At 39.0% G+C, this 21,955-nt stretch overlaps 1 protein-coding gene across 2 annotated transcripts in view; it reads left to right on the top strand.

Annotated features, from left to right (window-relative positions):
- Positions 1-21,955, top strand: part of LRRC2 (leucine rich repeat containing 2) — a 738,808-nt gene that overhangs the window by 101,004 nt on the left and 615,849 nt on the right. The gene's annotated exons all lie outside the window — the stretch shown is intronic.

Here is a 21,955-nt window from a genome sequence, read left to right as displayed (position 1 = left end):
AGTACATAAGACTTGGTAACAATCCCCTGGTACATACTCAGAATTCCCTGTTTCAATTGCTAAATGAGGCCAGAAGTAGGGGAGTAATTAACCAGAAAGAATTCAAATTCCTATTTTCAGAACATCCAGTTATGCCCGTCTTTTACATCCTGCCGAAACTGCATAAAAATATTAAATGTCCCCCAGGAAGACCTATAGTCTCCGGGATAGGCAGTCTGATGGAGAATATTGGAGAATATGTAGATAAATATTTACGGCCGTTCCTATTGACTCTAACGTCATATGTAAAGGACACGGCAGACCTACTTAAGAAACTTGATGGAGTAGTAGTGAATGTGAAAATTTTATTGGCCTCTTTGAATGTGGAAGGATTATATTTCTCAATACCACACCAAATAGGACTACAAGCAATAAGAAGGTTCCTTGAAACAAGGGGCCCAACTTGTATTGAACACACAGATTTTGTAATCTCTCTGCTTGAATTTGTCCTTCAGAATAATGAGTTTACATTTGACGGACACATTTTCCGGCAGATACGAGGAACAGCAAAGGGGGCAGTTTGTGCCCCAACTTATGCTTGCCTCCATTTGGGGGCCTAGGAATCCGACATTTTTTAATATCATAGTAGCATTTTCAATGACAAAGTTCTGATGTGGGTTAGATATGTGGATGATGTTCTTGTCTTGTGGGATGGAACCAAAGAAGAATTTAATGAATTTGTTCATTTGTTGAATCACAATGACAGGCACATCATCCACACATCTAAAACAAATATTAAGGAATTAAATTTCCTAGACATTACAATTAAAAAGGAAGGTCACAGAGAATTATAGAAAAAAGAATGCCACAAACCAAAAGTGGTCATCCTTCACATTTGAAAAAAGGGATCCCTTATGGTCAGTTCCTCCGTTTAAGGAGGAACTGTTCATCTTTGTCCAAATTCAATTTTCATGCAACAATGATGAAAGATAGATTCCTACAAAGGGGATACTCCAATAAATGCTTAAAAAAGGCACTTTGGAGGGCTAGAAGGACCCCTAGAGATGATCTCCTTTATAAAGGGAATCCAAGGTCAGATGGGGGCCAAATTAGATTTATTTCTAAATTTAATAACCAGTGGCATAAGATCTTCGATGAATAAAAACTGGAAAATTTTGACCCTAGATGACAAGGTAAAAAATGTAATTGGGGAGAAACCGTTGATGACGGCCAGAAAAGCACTGAGTCTGAGGAATATACTGGTTAAAAGTCAGTTTTCCAGGGGTCCCTCAGACTGGCTTAGAAAGGATAGAGGCGTAAAAGTTAGCTATCCTTGTGGACACTGTGTGTATTGCGCTCACATGGATGGCACCAAACAGTTTGCAGTTCAAGATGGAAAGACCTATGACATTAAGTTCTTTTTTAACTGTAGATCTGAAGGAGTAATTTATCTTCTTCGATGATATTCTCCATTCAAAAGATACCAATGTGGCGAGACATTTTGGTACTTTCCACAATGGAAGTGTAGATTCTCTAAAATGTATCATTATAGATAAAGGAATAATTAACGGTAGAGGTGGCAATAATAAGAAGGTCCTTTTGCAAAAAGAGGCCAAATGGATTCATAGACTAGGCACTAGATATCCAGCAGGGCTAAATGACAAGCTAGAATTTGCCAGTTTTCTATAACTGATTTTCTGACAGAGTGTTTGCTATGATTACAAAGTGGACATTGTAAGGAAGTGTTAGGATTTTGGGAGGCTCAAGAATTAAGCTGGTCCAAGAATATAAAGTTTCACTTTCCATAAAATTTGTCTTATATAAAAACAGGAAGTATGATGTATATAGCTTTAAGAGATTAGCTTAAACAAGTGGGAGGATCACCTGTAAAGACTCAGGTGTGTCTTTAAAAGAGGAAGTCTGGTGAGGACTAGTATGCCCTGATGAACCCCTTTGATACAAACTCGCTGTGGGGGTGAAACGTGTGTTGGCACTGTTGTGTTATAAGACTCAGGAGTAAGTCGACTCTCCTGATTGCTTCAAAAAGTTCTATGGTAACAGCAGAAGTTTTTTTTTTTAATTTCTTTATTTAGTGAAAAAAACCCAGGGGGCGCAATACAACAAGTAGTAATAAAATACATGAAGAAACGAAACTCAATTATTCAGAAAAAAGGCATCATAGCAGACACTTCACTTCATGGTATATGTATTAGTCTGATACAGTCTTGAAGTGACTGCCACCCAACCTGGCATCTTAATTTTTTCTTAAAAGCGGGAAGAAAGGGGAGGGGGGGGGGAGGGGGGAAAGGGGTGGGGAGGGGGGGTAGGGGGGGTGGGAAAGGGGTAGGGTCAAAGGGGGGAGGGGAAGGGAGAGGAGAGGGAGGGGAGAGGGGTTAAGCCTATTGGAAGGGGAAAGGGGGAAGGGGAAGAGGGAAGGGAGAGAAGAGGGGAGGGGGATAGGGAAACCAACAAAACAACAATAACAACAACAAAGTTTCCTATGTAAGTAACAGAACCTGGATCGGATGGCAACATAGGGAAAAACGGTAACCCCGACGGGGTGACAATCCAATTTCAACTAAAGTCTTGAGAAGGGTGATTATAAATATATTATAGAAATATTATATGAATACATTTACTCCAGGATGTGGCTTAGAAAGCTTGGCCAGACCTATGCGAGTGTGGCTATATTAAGATATTCCTATATAGATACAGTATGAAGGTAGGGTTTTCCTATATATATGTTGTATGGGAGACTAAGAGGAGAGTTGTAAGCATTTGGAAGTAAGAAGGGCATTAAATGATACAAATAGAGAAGTACATCTGTTTCCATACAAATGTTAGGATGATCATGTTCTTAAAATAAGTTTTTGCCAGCTGAGCTAAGGAAAGTGAGATGCAATACTACAACAAACACCAGAGGTCCTCACAAATTAACAATCTGTACATTTGTAAAGAGTTGGAATGCAGAAACCTGTGCTTTTCTCTGTGCAGTTGTAGCTGGTAAAATAAATAATCCTACCAGGGGGAAGAATGATAGGAACTAGTACAAGTATGTATCAAATTTTAACTCTAAATAAAATCAAAGATTATACTGAGTGATTTGTCAAGGAAAAAAAAGTGACCATCTATAAGTAGAATTACAAATATCAAATCTATATGTGAATTTAATTTTTCTATCTAAAGGTATGAAGTAATCCAATCAATTAGAATGACTTTGCTATTGATACACTGGTGTATGCAAAGGCACCTGTGCTACTACCTGGTTAGAGACCCGCAGTGCCCTGACTATGTCTATATAGTTTAGCCAACTCTTACACGGGGGAGGAGAGTGGGGCTCAGAGAAGCTTGTCAGTCTTATGAATAAACATGTGTGGTGTACAAGCCATTTGTGGTATAAGCATAGTGGGAACATTAGATTGAGCAAGGGAATATGAGCTGGAATAAGTTACTAGCAAGAATTATTGTCTTGATTCCGAAAATCTTTTTCTCCCTATGCTTGCGCCCTGCATTTACAGTATGTGGCAAACCACAACTGGACAATTACAGGGAGTGCAGAATTATTAGGCAAATGAGTATTTTGACCACATCATCCTCTTTATGCATGTTGTCTTACTCCAAGCTGTATAGGCTTGAAAGCCTACTACCAATTAAGCATATTAGGTGATGTGCATCTCTGTAATGAGAAGGGGTGTGGTCTAATGACATCAACACCCTATATCAGGTGTGCATAATAATTAGGCAACTTACTTTCCTTTGGCAAAATGGGTCAAAAGAAGGACTTGACAGGCTCAGAAAAGTCAAAAATAGTGAGATATCTTGCAGAGGGATGCATCACTCTTAAAATTGCAAAGCTTCTGAAGCGTGATCATCGAACAATCAAGCGTTTCATTCAAAATAGTCAACAGGGTCGCAAGAAGCGTGGGGAAAAACCAAGGCGCAAAATAACTGCCCATGAACTGAGAAAAGTCAAGCGTGCAGCTGCCAAGATGCCACTTGCCACCAGTTTGGCCATATTTCAGAGCTGCAACATCACTGGAGTGCCCAAAAGCACAAGGTGTGCAATACTCAGAGACATGGCCAAGGTAAGAAAGGCTGAAAGATGACCACCACTGAACAAGACACACAAGCTGAAACGTCAAGACTGGGCCAAGAAATATCTCAAGACTGATTTTTCTAAGGTTTTATGGACTGATGAAATGAGAGTGAGTCTTGATGGGCCAGATGGATGATCCCGTGGCTGGATTGGTAAAGGGCAGAGAGCTCCAGTCCGACTCAGACGCCAGCAAGGTGGAGGTGGAGTACTGGTTTGGGCTGGTATCATCAAAGATGAGCTTGTGGGGCCTTTTCGGGTTGAGGATGGAGTCAAGCTCAACTCCCAGTCCTACTGCCAGTTTCTGGAAGACACCTTCTTCAAGCAGTGGTACAGGAAGAAGTCTGCATCCTTCAAGAAAAACATGATTTTCATGCAGGACAATGCTCCATCACACGCGTCCAAGTACTCCACAGCGTGGCTGGCAAGAAAGGGTATAAAAGAAGAAAATCTAATGACATGGCCTCCTTGTTCACCTGATCTGAACCCCATTGAGAACCTGTGGTCCATCATCAAATGTGAGATTTACAAGGAGGGAAAACAGTACACCTCTCTGAACAGTGTCTGGGAGGCTGTGGTTGCTGCTGCACGCAATGTTGATGGTGAACAGATCAAAACACTGACAGAATCCATGGATGGCAGGCTTTTGAGTGTCCTTGCAAAGAAAGGTGGCTATATTGGTCACTGATTTGTTTTTGTTTTGTTTTTGAATGTCAGAAATGTATATTTGTGAATGTTGAGATGTTATATTGGTTTCACTGGTAAAAATAAATAATTGAAATGGGTATATATTTGTTTTTTGTTAAGTTGCCTAATAATTATGCACAGTAATAGTCACCTGCACACACAGATATCCCCCTAAAATAGCTATAACTAAAAACAAACTAAAAACTACTTCCAAAACTATTCAGCTTTGATATTAATGAGTTTTTTGGGTTCATTGAGAACATGGTTGTTGTTCAATAATAAAATTAATCCTCAAAAATACAACTTGTCTAATAATTCTGCACTCCCTGTATTGTAGTAGACAATATTAATCAGCTAATATTTAGGGTGAGTAGTAGTGTACAAATTATAGCACCAGAGTATAGTCCAAAAGACCTAGAGAGCTGTATGGTGCAGGTTTATATAACTGGATACCACTATTGTATTTGTTGTAGTATTGTTCCCTAGTAGGAGCTAAGTGAATTGCCGGCAAAACACTCAACCCAGGTAATATTTTGGAGAAATTTAAAAATGAAAATAACATATTTTCCATTATGAGTCCTATGTGAGCCTATATAAGAGAATCAAGGCAAACCTAAAACGAAGAATATAACAAATGGTTAGCATAATAAACTACAACAGCAGTTGCCTAAAGACAATGCACTTTGTCAGGCAGAAGGGCTCCTAGTAAGTATACAGGAATATTAAAGTTGCACAGAGACTGCAGTGAGTCCTTAGAATCAGTTATGTGCTATTAATAAGTAGTGTCCATACTATCAAAACCTTAGAGCAGGTACTTTGGATATCATGCTGTCGAGGGGAGCAGTTCTGCCCTTTCATAATGCAGTGTAAAATCCTCACAAGCAAGTTTAGCTCTATAGCGGGTCCACATAAAAAACCTGCACGGATGGTAAAACTGGCCCAGAAGTTCTATCCATACTGTTGATAGTGTCATATCAGGTGGACTTGTGTTAGATTTTATACGCTGCCATTTCTAGTACTCTGCAGCCCCTCAATCCATTACCACCCGTTCTGTTGGCTTATAAAGGACAGCAGAATTATGCTATTAGGTGTTCTATACTGTTTAGGCGAGTTGGACACGCATACATCGCAATTCAGCAGCAGCTGGCATTTCTACATATAAAAACAAACAAACCAAAGAAAAACCCAACAGAACAAACTAATATAAACCGTTCCACAGATTTCCCATAAACTAGTCTCATTTGGAAGTCCCCAATGACCAGAATGTAAAACTTGGAAGTCACACGAGTGGGGGAATGCTTTTCTGAGCTAGTTTACACTGTCCTGGTGTGTGTCATCATCCCACTCCAATCTTCGGTAAGTCAAGCTCACCTGTTGATCTTATACCGGCACCATGCTTATAGGAATGCTTGAGTGTGGGGCCGCGGTTAAGTAGGACAATATAGGTGGAGGATTGAGAACGCAGTACAACAGAGCTTGCAGATCCACCATAGGTCGTGATTTCACTAATTGCAAAGAATCCCAAGGCACGGTCAGCTTTCATGGAGCTATACTTGAGATATCTCGCCCTGCTTAAGGTGTGTGTTTTCGTTTCCTTCGTTGCTTCAAGTGAGTCATATGAGTTTGGTGCTGCCAATACATAAGGATATGTTGCACAGCAATCCTTCTTTTGCAGCGGCCTGTCAGAATCCAAAATGTCTGATGCTGGTAGGGCCTCCTCTGTATCCGGGTTTGATGGAAAGTCCGTCTGATACTCTGTCAGGCCTATAGGTGAAACTTTTACGTGATCTGTTGCACGGAGCGCCTGCATTTCATTAAGAAGATCCCTCATAGTTGCAGATAGGGAATCAAACAGCGGCGTGAAGGCAGTGATGAGGCTAAAAGTGGTGTGCTCCATTTTATTTAGCACTGGGTAGTCGTTCTGTTTCCATTACAGGGGGAATCCCTGTTTAATCAGTAAATGTGCCTTCCGGGGTAGAAGTAGTAACTTGTCTTCTATCTGCTGTGGTTCCCGGACAACACAAGTGTCAAGGGAGATGCAGATGGCTTAGGATGTTAGCTGCAAGATAGTTATTCAAGGAGGTTTTCCACAGAGCCATGAAAACTTGCAGCCATCTTGGAGAGCCGCCCACCGGAAGTCCGGTAACAGCAGAAGTTTAACGTTGAAACTGCAAGTTAACTGTCTGATATGGATATATGCTGATTTCCTGAGCGCTGAAACAAGAGCGCCTGTGTTACTCTGCTACTTTGGAAGCTAACTTAGAGGGATTGTGTAGTGCAATTTAATGCTGGATAGGAGCGTGAGCTTTATTTTGAGTCTGTATGGAAAGGCATTTAAGAATCTGCTGAGGACCTGCTTCTTTGACTACTCCAAGTGCTAAGTATATGGTACATCCTGGTATGTAATCTGCTTGATAGATCTGTGGAAGCCTCGTTCTTTCACTTTGGCTATGTGCCACTTCAGCTGATTCATCTTTACTACCTGGGAAAAATTAGTTTCAATTGAACGAAATTGCAAGCTGTTTGACGGCCACACCGCCTGGTTGAGAGTGACGTCACATGCTCTGGAAGCGCTACACACCCTAAGCAGTGAATCTGACACAGAGGGTCAAGACGCTGAAGCTAAGTGACTATTCGCATTCATTTGTGTGATAGATTATTTCAAGATGTTGCATGTGTGACCGAGTGAGTAGCAGGAATTGCTACGGTCTCCATCCATTATATCACCAATGACTCTTGTAGTAACGCAGTTAATACTACATCTGCTTTTTATGTTGCCGAATTTTGGTTTTGATAAAACATTGTTACTAGTCTCATTAGTCTGTTATTAGTACTTTTCTCTGCTGAATTGATATTTAGGCTTGCTTAAGTCTCAGGTTTGTGCAGCATACGTATGCTTAGGGAGGTTTTCCTAGCCTGTTTATGTACCATAGATTCTTTATTTTATTATGTATATATGGTGTTCACTTTAGATGGTTTCGGCCTAGTTTAACATGTGAGCCACTTAATTGTGGTTTGGTATATTGATATAATAAATATATATGATTATTTTACTATAATCTGTGTGCCTTGCTTTATCCCTTGCTTTATCAGAACATTATTTTATGTTGTGAATGACATTCTTTCTGTGGGTTTTTTTAAAATGTATTATCAAGGGTGGCACCAGTAGTAATTAATTCCACAATATATCCTACTCTCTCATACCCATTTGTTTAATATTTCAAATTTTTGAGGATTTGACTAGAGGATTCTATTGTCCTTTTCTTTTTTGAGATTGAAGTAGATTGCTTGTAGGGATGGTCTATAGCTCCTTTTTTTAATCCCTATATCACTGTTTTGCTTGGCCAGCCAGTATTATGGCATACACTGTCAGATGATTAGTAGGAAGCAGAATTGAAGGACTCTTTGGCAAATGATAATGTGGCTGGGGAGGATAATGATGAGGAAAATGTTACAATTTTTAGTGCATTTAGGAGATATAGATATCTTCTGAATCGACAGTTTAAGATTAAGGCTGAAAATGCAAGCTTGGCCAGCTATATTGATAAAAAAATCATCCCAAGAGGTCTTAGACTATCATTAGATCCAGGTGCGAATACAAGGGAGGGTGAGGAGGGTTACTCCTTTGTGGAGGAATGGAATGAAAAACTTTCCACAACCTCCCTATATTTGATGGAGATGATGATGAAAAGAAATAATAAAAGGCTGGAAAAGGTAAAAGGGGAGGCAGAAAAAGCCCTATTGAAAGTAAATACCTTTGAAAGTGATCCTAACTTTGATAAACTAAATGATAAACTTTGATAAACTAAATGGGGAAACCAGTTTAAATGTTTCCAAACTGAAAACTTATATCAAGGCGAGGAAGTGTAGAAAATATAGAAGAGACCAGGATGACTATAAAAATGGAAGGGTTTATATTTATAAATCCCAGAAAGGTACCTATGATTCAGGAACAGATATATCAGATTCCGAATCAGGTACCTCAAAAAACTCCTCTGGTATAGTCCAAAAAGGAGGAGGAGAAAGAACAGAAGGAGAAAAAGGAAAAGACCCATATGGGACCTCCACAAGGGAGAAGAGATACCAAACCAGACAAACCAGGGGGAGAGGAGATCAATATGTCCAGAACAAGGGGAGATTCAGAGGAAGGGGAGCATGCAGGGGTTACTAGATAGCCCTAATGAGGATGAATTATTTGATAAATTTGAAGTATTAAAAGATTTACACCTGTTTGCCAGAAATATTGTTTTATCTATAATTATGAAATCTAAACAGTCTCAAAATTTGGATACTAATGATCAATTAGCCTTGAGTGACTTGGAATCCATGCTAGCTGAAAATGTTCAGGAAGAAACTGTAAGTGATTTCCAAGATAAGACCCTCATATATGAGAAACCTATCTTCAAATCTAAATCCTCATAAATGCCTTCCCTCTTCCTGGTTCCGGCTGTCAATCTATTTGTAAAAAAGATGGAAAAGGACATAGATAAATTAATATTCCAACAAGTAGATGACAATTTGAAACCTAGGGAGAGGAAAGCCCTAAAGGAGCTGAGTATGGCAGGGGTTTGGTGATCAAGCCAGCCGACAAGGGCGGTAATCTGGTTTTGTTAGATGAACAGCTGTATATTAATGAAGTAAAATGCCAATTGAATGACAAAAAAAGTACATAAGACTTTTGCAACAATCCCCTGGTACATACTCAGAACTCCCTGTTTCAATTGCTAAATGAGGCCAGAAGTAGGGGAGTAATTGACCAGAAAGAATTCTAATTCCTATTTTCAGAACATCCAGTTATGCCCGTCTTTTACATCCTGCCGAAACTGCATAAAAATATGAAATGTCCCCCAGGAAGACCTATAGGCCTCTAGTTATTAAGCTCCGTAATGTTCTTGCAATCGCTGGCCCAATACGCTCACCTAAGCTAGCCTCACATCGCCACTGTGGACCTGAATACGTTTGCAAAAGTTATCAAAAAAGCTGTCAAAAAGCCGCGCACCAAGTACGGGGCGATGAGCAGTGGACTGTGATAGTTATCACTCATCCGATCTCGCTGCTCTTCGGCTTTTTTACAGCTTTATTGATAAGCTGTCACTAAGAACCCACACTATACTATACTGTTCAACCCCCTATACCACCACCCCCGGAGCCCCCCGCAACTAAATAAAGTTATTAACCCCTAAATTGCCGCTCCTAGACCTCGCCGCAACTATAATAAATGTATTAACCCCTAAATCGCCGCTCCCGGACCCCTCCGCCACCTACATAATACCTATTAACCCCAATCCTGCCCCCCTATACCGCCGCCACCTATAATAAAGTTATTAACCCCTATCCTGCGGATCCCAGACCCCACCGCAACTAAATAAATTGTTTAACCCCTAAACCGCCACTCCTGGACCCCGCCGCCACCTATATTAAACTTCTTAACCCCTAATCTGCCCCCCCTATACAGTCGCCCCTATAATAAATTTATTAACCCTTATCCTGCCCCCTATACCGCCGCCATCTATATAAACTAATTAACCCCTATCCTGCTGCAACCTATAATAAAATTATTAACCCCTAAACCTAAGTCTAACACTAACCCTAACACCCCCTAACTTAAATATTAATTAAATAAATCTAAATAAATATTACTCTTATTAAATTAATTATTCCTATTTAAAACTAAATACTTACCTATAAAATAAACCCTAATATAGCTACAATGTAATTAATAATTACATTCTATCTATTTTAGGATTTATATTTATTTTACAGGTAATTTTGTATTTATTTTAACTAGGTACAATAGTTATTAACCTCTTAAGTACATATGACGGAATTTTTCCGTCATAAAACAATTGAGCAAACTGAAAGCTGTGTCCTTAAAGGGTTAAATAGTTATTAACTATTTACTAACTACCTAGCTAAAATAAATACAAAATTACCTGTAAAATAAATCCTAACCTAAGTTACAATTAAACCTAACACTACACTATCATTAAATTAATTAAATAAATTAGCTACCAATACCTACAATTAAATACAATTAAATAAACTAAACTAAATTACAAAAACAAACAAACACTAAATTACAGAAAATAAAAAAATATTACAAGAATTTTAAACTAATTGCACCTAATCTAAGCCCCCTAATAAAATAATAAAAAAAAAAATAATAAAAGTCCCTACCCTATTCTACATTAAAAAGTAATCAGCTCTTTTACCAGCCCTTAAAAGGGCTTTTTGCGGGGCATGCCCCAAAGTAATCAGCTCTTTTGCCTGTAAAAAAAAAATACAACCCCCCCAACATTAAAATCTACCACCCACATACCCCTACTCTAACCCACCCAAACCCCCCTTAAATAAACCTAACACTAACCCCCTGTAGATCTCCCTACCTTGAGTCATGTTCACCCAGCCAGGCCGAAGTCATCATCCAAGGGGCACTGAAGAGGTCTTCCATCCGATAGAAGTCATCATCCAAGGGGCGCTGAAGAGGTCTTCCATCCGATAGAAGTCTTCATCCAGGCGGCGTCTTCAATCTTCATCCATCTGGAGCGGAGCGGAGCCATCTTCAAACGAGCCGACGCGGAGCCATCCTCTTCAACTGACGACTACCCGACGAATGAATATTCCTTTAAGTGACATCATCCAAGATGGCGTCCCTCAAATTCCGATTGGCTGATAGGATTCTATCAGCCAATCGGAATTAAAGTCGGAAAAATCTGATTGGAACAGCCAATAGAATGCAAGCTCAATCTGATTGGCTGATTGGATCAGCCAATCGGATTGAACGTGAATCTGATTGGCTAATTGGATCAGCCAATCGGATTGAACTTGAATCTGATTGGCTGATTGAATCAACCAATCAGATTTTTCCTACCTTAATTCCGATTGACTGATAGAATCCTATTAGTCAATCGGAATTCGAGGGACGCCATCTTCGATGACGTCACTTAAAGGAATATTCATTCGTCGGGTAGTCGTCGGTTGATGAGGATGGCTCCGCCTCGGCTCGTTTGAAGATGGCTCAGCTCCACTCCAGATGGATGAAGATTGAAGACGCCGCCTGGATGAAGACTTCTATCGGATGGAAGATCTCTTCAGCGCCCCTTGGATGCAGACTTCTATCGGATGGAAGACCTCTTCAGTGCGCCTTGGATGATGACTTCTATCAGATGGAAGACCTCTTCAGCGCCCCTTGGATAATGACTTCGGCCCGGCTGGGTGAACACGACTCAAGGTAGGGAGATCTTCAGGGGGTTAGTGTTAGGTTTATTTAAGGGGGGTTTGGGTGGGTTAGAGTAGTGGTATGTGGGTGGTGGGTTTTAATGTTGGGGGGTTGTATTTTTTTTTACAGGCAAAAGAGCTGATTACTTTGGGGCATGCCCCGCAAAAAGCCCTTTTAATGGCTGGTAAAAGAGCTGAATACTTTGTAATGTAGAATAGGGTAGGGACTTTTATTATTTTGTTTTTTTTATTTTATTAGGGGGCTTAGATTAGGTGTAATTAGTTTAAAATATTTGTAATATTTTTTTATTTTATGTAATTTAGTGTTTGTTTGTTTTTGTAATTTAGTTTAGTTTATTTAATTGTATTTAATTGTAGGTATTGGTAGCTAATTTATTTAATTAATTTAATGATAGTGTAGTGTTAGGTTTAATTGTAACTTAGGTTAGGATTTATTTTACAGGTAATTTTGTATTTATTTTAGCTAGGTAGTTAGTAAATAGTTAACTATTTAATAATTATTGTACCTAGTTAAAATAAATACAAAGTTACCTGTAAAATAAATATAAATCCTCAAATAGCTACAATGTAACTATTAATTACATTGTAGCTATCTTAGGGTTTATTTTACAGGTAAGTATTTAGTTTTTAATAGGAATAATTTATTTAATGATAGTGTAGTGTTAGGTGTAATTGTAACTTAGGTTAGTTTTTATTTTACAGGTAAATTTGTCTTTATTTTATCTTGGTAGCTATTAAATAGTTAATGACTATTTAATAGCTATTGTACCTAGTTAAAATAAATTTAAATTTGCCTGTAAAATAAAAATAAATCCGAAAATAGCTACAATATAATTATTAGTAATATTGTAGCTATATTAGGGTTTATTTTATAGGTAAGTATTTAGTTTTAAATAGGATTAATTTAGTTAATAAGAGTAATTTTTATTTATATTTATTAAAATAATATTTAAGTAAGGGGGGTGTTAGGATTAGTGTTAGACTTAGGTTTAGGGGTTAATTAGTTTAATATAGATGGTTGCGGTATAGGGGGGCAGGATAGGGGTTAATAAATTTATTATACGTGGCGACGGTGTAGGGGGGGCAGATTAGGGGTTAATAAGTTTAATATAGTTGGTGGCGGGGTTCGGGAGTGGTGGTTTAGGGGTTAAACAATTTATTTAGTTGCAGCAGTGTACGGGATCGGCAGGATAGGGGTTAATAAATTTATTATAGTTGCGGCGGGGTCCGGGAGCGGCAGTTTAGGGGTTAAACAAGTTATTATAGTTGCGGCGGGGTACGGGATCGGCAGGATAGGGGTTAATAAATGTATTATAGTTGCGGCGGGGTCCGGGAGCGGCAGTTTAGGGGTTAAACAAGTTATTATAGTTGCGGCGGGGTACGGGATCGGCAGGATAGGGGTTAATAAATGTATTATAGTTGCGGCGGGGTCCAGGAGCGCGGTTTAGGTGTTTATAAGTTTATTAGAGTAGCGGTGGGCTCCAGGAGCGGCGGTTTAGGGGTTAACATGTTTAATATAGGTGGCGGCGGTGTAGAGCGGGCAGATTAGGGGTGTTTAGACTCGGGGTACATGTTAGGGTGTTAGGTGCAGACATCTCCCATAGGAATCAATGGGATGTCGGGCAGCAGCGAACATGAACTTTCGCTATGGTCAGACTCCCTTTGATTCCTATGGGATCCGCCACTTCCAGGGCGGCGGATTGAAAACCAGGTACGCTGGGCCGGAAAAGTGCTGAGCGTACCTGCTAGTCATTTGATAACTAGCAAAACTAGTCAGATTGTGCCGAACTTGCGTTCGGCACATCTGGAGTGACTTAAGAATCGATCTGTGTCTGACAAAATTCTACTTTTGCCGATGTGTAGGGCTTGATAACTCCAATTCCAGCGTATTTGAGGTTGACGGCTTGATAACTAGAGGCCATAGGCAATCTGACGGAGAATATTGGAGAATATGTAGACAAATATTTACGGCTGTTCCTATTTACTCTAACGTCATATGTAAAGTACATGGCAGACGTACTTAGGACACTTGATGGAGTAGTACAGGGAGTGCAGAATTATTAGGCAAATGAGTATTTTGACCACATCATCCTCTTTATGCATGTTGTCTTACTCCAAGCTGTATAGGCTCGAAAGCCTACTACCAATTAAGCATATTAGGTGATGTGCATCTCTGTAATGAGAAGGGATGTGGTCTAATGACATCAACACCCTATATCAGGTGTGCATAATTATTAGGCAACTTCCTTTCCTTTGGCAAAATGGGTCAAAAGAAGGACTTGACAGGCTCAGAAAAGTCAAAAATAGTGAGATATCTTGCAGAGGGATGCAGCACTCTTAAAATTGCAAAGCTTCTGAAGCGTGATCATCGAACAATCAAGCGTTTCATTCAAAATAGTCAACAGGGTCACAAGAAGCGTGTGGAAAAACCAAGGCGCATAATAACTGCCCATGAACTGAGAAAAGTCAAGCGTGCAGCTGCCAAGATGCCACTTGCCACCAGTTTGGCCATATTTCAGAGCTGCAACAACACTGGAGTGCCCAAAAGCACAAGGTGTGCAATACTCAGAGACATGGCCAAGGTAAGAAAGGCTGAAAGACGACCACCACTGAACAAGACACACAAGCTGAAACGTCAAGACTGGGCCAAGAAATATCTCAAGACTGATTTTTCTAAGGTTTTATGGACTGATGAAATGAGAGTGAGTCTTGATGAGCCAGATGGATGGGCCCGTGGCTGGATTGGTAAAGGGCAGAGAGCTTCAGTCAGACTCAGACACCAGCAAGGTGGAGGTGGAGTAATGGTTTGGGCTGGTATCATCAAAGATGAGCTAGTGGGGCCTTTTCGGGTTGAGGATGGAGTCAAGCTCAACTCCGAGTCCTACTGCCAGTTTCTGGAAGACACCTTCTTCAAGCAGTGGTACAGGAAGAAGTCTGCATCCTTCAAGAAAAACATGATTTTCATGCAGGACAATGCTCCATCACACGCGTCCAAGTACTCCACAGCGTGGCTGGCAAGAAAGGGTATAAAAGAAGAAAATCTAATGACATGGCCTCCTTGTTCACCTGATCTGAACCCCATTGAGAACCTGTGGTCCATCATCAAATGTGAGATTTACAAGGAGGGAAAACAGTACACCTCTCTGAACAGTGTCTGGGAGGCTGTGGTTGCTGCTGCACGCAATGTTGATGGTGAACAGATCAAAACACTGACAGAATCCATGGATGGCAGGCTTTTGAGTGTCCTTGCAAAGAAAGGTGGCTATATTGGTCACTGATTTGTTTTTGTTTTGTTTTTGAATGTCAGAAATGTATATTTGTGAATGTTGAGATGTTATATTGGTTTCACTGGTAAAAATAAATAATTGAAATGGGTATATATTTGTTTTTTGTTAAGTTGCCTAATAATTATGCATAGTAATAGTCACCTGCACACACAGATATCCCCCTAAAATATCTATAACTAAAAACAAACTAAAAACTACTTCCAAAACTGTTCAGCTTTGATATTAATGAGTTTTTTGGGTTCATTGAGAACATGGTTGTTGTTCAATAATAAAATTAATCCTCAAAAATACAACTTGCCTAATAATTCTGCACTCCCTGTAGTGAATGAGAAAACTTTATTGGCCTCTTTGGATGTGGAAGGATTATATTCCTCAATACCACACCAAATAGGACTACAAGCAATAAGAAGGTTCCTTGAAACAAGGGGCCCAACTTGTACTGAACACACAGATTTTGTAATCTCTCTGCTTGAATTTGTCCTTCAGAATAATGTGTTTACATTTGACAGGCAAATTTTCTGGCAGATACGAGGAACAGCAATGGGGGCAGTTTGTGCCCACACTTATGCTTGCCTCCATTTGGGGGCCTGGGAATCCGACATTTTTGAATATCATTGTAGCATTTTCAATGACAAAGTTCTGATGTGGGTTAGATATGTGGAGGATGTTCTTGTCTAGTGGGATGGAACCAAAGAAGAATTTAATGAATTTGTTGATTTGTTGAATCACAATGACAGGAACATCATCCTCACATCCGAAACAAATATTAAGGAATTAAATTTCCTAGACATTACAATTAAAAAGGAATGTCAAAAAATTGTCACTGAGAATTATAGAAAAAAGAATGCCACAAACAATATATTACATGCGAAAAGTGGTCATCCTTCACATTTGAAAAAAGGGATCCCTTATGGTCAGTTCCTCCATTTAAGGAGGAACTGTTCATCTTTGTCCAAATTTTATTTTCATGCAACAATGATGAAAGATAGATTCCTACAAAGGGGATACTCCAATAAATGCTTAAAAAAGGCACTTTGGAGGGCTAGAAGGACCCCTAGAGATGATCTCCTTTATAAAGGGAATCCAAGGTCAGATGGGGGCAAAATTAGATTTATTTCTAAATTTAATAACCAGTGGCATAACATTAGATCTGCGATGAATAAAAACTGGAATATTTTGACCTTAGATGACAAGGTAAAAAATGTAATTGGGGAGAAACAGTTGATGACGGCCAGAAAAGCACTGAGTCTGAGGGATATACTGGTAAAAAGTCAGTTTTCCAGGGGTCCCTCAGACTCAGACTTACTTAGAAAGGATAGAGGTGTAAAAGGTAGCTATCCTTGTGGACACTGTGTGTATTGCGCTCACATGGATGGCACCAAACAGTTTGCAGTTCAAGATGGAAAGACCTATGACATTAAGTTCTTTTTTAACTGTAGATCTGAAGGAGTAATTTATCTTCGATGCTCGTGCCCAGTCTTTTACGTTGGAAAAACGAAAAGGTTAGTGAAGGGCCGGGTACAAGAGCATCGAGATTATATTCTCCATTCAAAAGATACCAATGTGGCGAGGCATTTTGGTACTTTCCACAATAGAAGTGTAGATTCTCTAAAATGTATCATTATAGATAAAGGAATAATTAATGGTAGAGGTGGCAATAATGAGAAGGTCCTTTTGCAAAAAGAGGCCAAATGGATTTGTAGTCTAGGCACTAGATATCCAGCAGGGCTAAATGACAAGCTGGAATTTGCCAGTTTTCTATAATTGATTTTCTGACAGAGTGTTTGCTATGATTACAAAGTGGACATTGTAAGAAAGTGTTAGGATTTTGGGAGGCTCAGGAATTAAGCTGGTCCAAAAATATAAAGTTTCACTTTCCATAAAATTTGTCTTATATAAATACAGGGTATGATGTATATAGCTTTAAGAGATTAGCTTAAACAAGTGGGAGGATCACCTGTAAAGACTCAGGTGTGTCTTTAAAAGAGTAAGTCTGGTGAGGACTAGTATGCCCTGTTGAACCCCTGTGACACAAACTCGCTGTGGGGGTGAAACGTGCATTGGCACTGTTGTGTTGTAATACTCAGGAGTAAGTTGACTCTCCTGATTGCTTCAAAAAGTTCTATGGTAACAGCAGAAGTTTAACGTTGAAACTACAAGTTAACTGTCTGATATGGATATATGCTGATTTCCTAAGCGCTGCAACAAGAGCGCCTGTGTTACTCTGCTACTTTGGAAGCTAACTTAGAGGGATTGTGTAGTGCAATTTAATGCTGGATAGGAGTGTGAGCTTTATTTTGAGTCTGTATGGAAAGGCATTTAAGAATCTGCTGAGGACCCGCTTCTTTGACTACTCCGAGCGCTAAGTATATGGTACATCCTGGTATGTAATCTGCTTGATAGATCTGTGGAAGCCTGGTTCTTTCACTTTGGCTACATGCCACTTCAGCTGATTCATCTTTACTACCTGGGAAAAATTAGTTTCAATTGAACGAAATTGCAAGCTGTTTGACGGCCACACCGCCTGGTTGAGAGTGACGTCACATGCTCTGGAAGCGCTACACACCCTTAGCAGTGAATCTGACACAGAGGATCAAGACACTGAAGCTAAGTGACTATTCGCATTCATTTGTGTGATAGATTATTTCAAGATGTTGCATGTGTGACCGAGTAAGTAGCAGGAATTGCTACGGTCTCCATCCATTATATCACCAATGACTCTTGTAGTAACGCAGTTAATACTACATCTGCTTTTTATGTTGCCGAATTTTGGTTTTGATAAAACATTGTTACTAGTCTCATTAGTCTGTTATTAGTACTTTTCTCTGCTGAATTGATATTTAGGCTTGCTTAAGTCTTGGGTTTGTGCAGCATACGTATGCTTAGGGAGGTTTTCCTAGACTGTTTATGTACCATAGATTCTTTATTTTATTATGTATATATGGTGTTCACTTGAGATGGCTTCGGCCTAGTTTAATGTGTGAGCCACTTAATTGCAGTTTGGGATATTGATATAATAAATATATATGATTATTTTACTATAATCTGTGTGCCTTGTTTTATCCCTTGCTTTTTCAGAACATTATTTTATGTTGTGAATGACATTCTTTCTGTGGGGTTTTTTCAAATTTATTATCAAGGGTGGCACCAGTAGTAATTGATTCCACAATATATCCTACTCTCTCATACCCATTTGTTTAATATATATATATATATATATATATATATATATATATATATATATATATATATATATATATATATACAGGGAGTGCAGAATTATTAGGCAAATTAGTATTTTGACCACATCATCCTCTTTATGCATATTGTCTTACTCCAAGCTGTATAGGCTCGAAAGCCTACTACCAATTAAGCATATTAGGTGATGTGCATCTCTGTAATGAGAAGGGGTGTGGTCTAATGACATCAACACCCTATATCAGGTGTGCATAATTATTAGGCAACTTCCTTTCCTTTGGCAAAATGGGTCAAAAGAAGGACTTGACAGGCTCAGAAAAGTCAAAAATAGTGAGATATCTTGCAGAGGGATGCAGCACTCTTAAAATTGCAAAACTTCTGAAGCGTGATCATCGAACAATCAAGCGTTTCATTCAAAATAGTCAACAGGGTCGCAAGAAGCATGTGGAAAAACCAAGGCACAAAATAACTGCCCATGAACTGAGAAAAGTCAAGCGTGCAGCTGCCAAGATGCCACTTGCCACCAGTTTGGCCATATTTCAGAGCTGCAACATCACTGGAGTGCCCAAAAGCACAAGGTGTGCAATACTCAGAGACATGGCCAAGGTAAGAAAGGCTGAAAGACGACCACCACTGAACAAGACACACAAGCTGAAACGTCAAGACTGGGCCAAGAAATATCTCAAGACTGATTTTTCTAAGGTTTTATGGACTGATGAAATGAGAGTGAGTCTTGATGGGCCAGATGGATGGGCCTGTGGCTGGATTGGTAAAGGGCAGAGAGCTCCAGTCCGACTCAGACGCCAGCAAGGTGGAGGTGGAGTACTGGTTTGGGCTGGTATCATCAAAGATGAGCTTGTGGGGCCTTTTCGGGTTGAGGATGGAGTCAAGCTCAACTCCCAGTCCTACTGCCAGTTTCTGGAAGACACATTCTTCAAGCAGTGGTACAGGAAGAAGTCTGCATCCTTCAAGAAAAACATGATTTTCATGCAGGACAATGCTCCATCACATGCGTCCAAGTACTCCACAGCGTGGCTGGCAAGAAAGGGTATAAAAGAAGAAAATCTAATGACATGGCCTCCTTGTTCACCTGATCTGAAGCCCATTGAGAACCTGTGGTCCATTATCAAATGTGAGATTTACAAGGAGGGAAAACAGTACACCTCTCTGAACAGTGTCTGGGAGGCTGTGGTTGCTGCTGCACGCAATGTTGATGGTGAACAGATCAAAACACTGACAGAATCCATGGATGGCAGGCTTTTGAGTGTCCTTGCAAAGAAAGGTGGCTATATTGGTCACTGATTTGTTTTTGTTTTGTTTTTGAATGTCAGAAATGTATATTTGTGAATGTTGAGATGTTATATTGGTTTCACTGGTAAAAATAAATAATTGAAATGGGTATATATTTGTTTTTTGTTAAGTTGCCTAATAATTATGCACAGTAATAGTCACCTGCACACACAGATATCCCCCTAAAATATCTATAACTAAAAACAAACTAAAAACTACTTCCAAAACTATTCAGCTTTGATATTAATGAGTTTTTTGGGTTCATTGAGAACATGGTAATCCTCAAAAATACAACTTGCCTAATAATTCTGCACTCCCTGTATATATATATATATATATATATATATATATATATATATATATATATATACACATATATTTATATATACACATATATTTATGTATTTATATGTGTGTATATATGTATATTCATTTATAAACACATAATTATATATGTAGTTGCGATCAGGCTTACGTGAGCTGTGGCTATTAGACTGTCGGCATGAAAATAGACTTTATTGAAGTCTATGGGTGATAACTTAAATCGTGAGGGAGCAATATTTTCCCACCTGTTATCTTGTGCTGAATAGAAAATGGGGGGGAGGACTTAGCTGAGATAACGGGTTTGCGGAAGTGCAAATATGCGCTGTAATCTAGCCCAAAATGTAAAGAAAAAAATATAAACAGTACAGTTATGTTGCTTATTATTGGGTGAGAAGATTAATTAATTATCATTTGTTTTATACCATGACAGTAATATTTCAAAAAGAATGTACGTTTTTAATATTTCTTTCAACCATGTTAATGATAAGACTTGAAAAGGAAAGTTATTTTAGGAAACTTTGAAAGCTCCGTTCTTCATAAATGATTTACCATTTTATCCACTAATTGCTTCACCAGTAGTAACCAGCTTGATTTCCCCAGGACAAATATGGCAATTAGCTTTTATTACAAAATCTGAAATCAAATCATTGCTCTTTTATAATAACCTGAGCTAGAAAACTTTCTAAAACTACAGATAAGTTTAAACAATGGCTCAAGCTATATTTCCTCACATAATAAAAATGGTTTTAAAATTCTGTTATATTAAAAAAAAAAAATCAAACTGTCGTCCCAGACCCAGGGGCCATATTATAGGGGCCACAATATAGCTCTCCAATCTACATCATCTGAAGGAAAAAAAATATGAACAAAATGTGTTTTTCATTTAAATAGAGTTGCACTTAGAAAAACATATAAAAAAAATATTTGAAGTGAGCAAGAACAAGAGCTTAATAAAATAAACACCCACTGCTAATGCCCAAGACTTGCAATTTAAAAGAGAACAAAATGTGATTTTATGAAGTCAAGACTATTGAAAAGGGAAATTAAAAAACTATTCAGAAATGTTTCTGAAAAGTGTGTTATGTTGGATTATTTTACTACTATATATGGATCGCTAACTGTTGCACGCAAGCAATAAGGGGTTTATTGTCACTCTTTGCGCACGTAGGAAGTAGCACGTGTGTTACAAGTTGAAAGTATACACGTTTGCTTGAGCACAATTAAATTTAATGCACATCGGCTTAGTGTGACTTCAGAGCTCTGGTTAACTGTTAGGCCCGACTATAAAGTTGTACAAAACACATCAAAAATATATTTAAAAGTACAGTTACACTCATAATAATTCGACAAACAAAGAGCAGCGCTCCAAGAAACAGCTCCCACGCAGCGGTACTCAGCCCAATCTGAAAATCACAGCCGTCTTCACGCTACCGCGTCTGTACGCCAAGGGGGGAAGGTCGATCTCAGGAAGATGACATCACCGGTGCTAGTCCTGCACACATGCGCTCTATCAATGCCAAACGTAAAAAGTATAACATAAACAAGGAACAGCACCTGGAAATCCAAGACTCAGCAGACTCTTCATAAAATTAGAAAATGTAATATGCACCAAAGTGACAGAGTACATCAGGGAAAGATGTCAAACATGTTTTGTGGTTATCAAATATAATACTTCTTCAGTGACCTATATCTAACAAATGTTGGCTCTCTCAATTTATACTATAAAACATCCTTTCACCAGCACTAATTAATTACCATTATCCCATACACCTGAGTGACATAGAATCTCTCATAAAAAAGGGGGCAAAAAAGAGGAAAAGGGGAAAAAAGGATAAAGGAATACAAATGAAAAGACAAA

Source organism: Bombina bombina, chromosome 2 (genome assembly GCF_027579735.1).
Source record: "Bombina bombina isolate aBomBom1 chromosome 2, aBomBom1.pri, whole genome shotgun sequence".
In the NCBI taxonomy this organism is placed as follows: Eukaryota; Metazoa; Chordata; class Amphibia; order Anura; family Bombinatoridae; genus Bombina; species Bombina bombina.
This window is presented reverse-complemented; position numbering and strand designations above follow the sequence as displayed.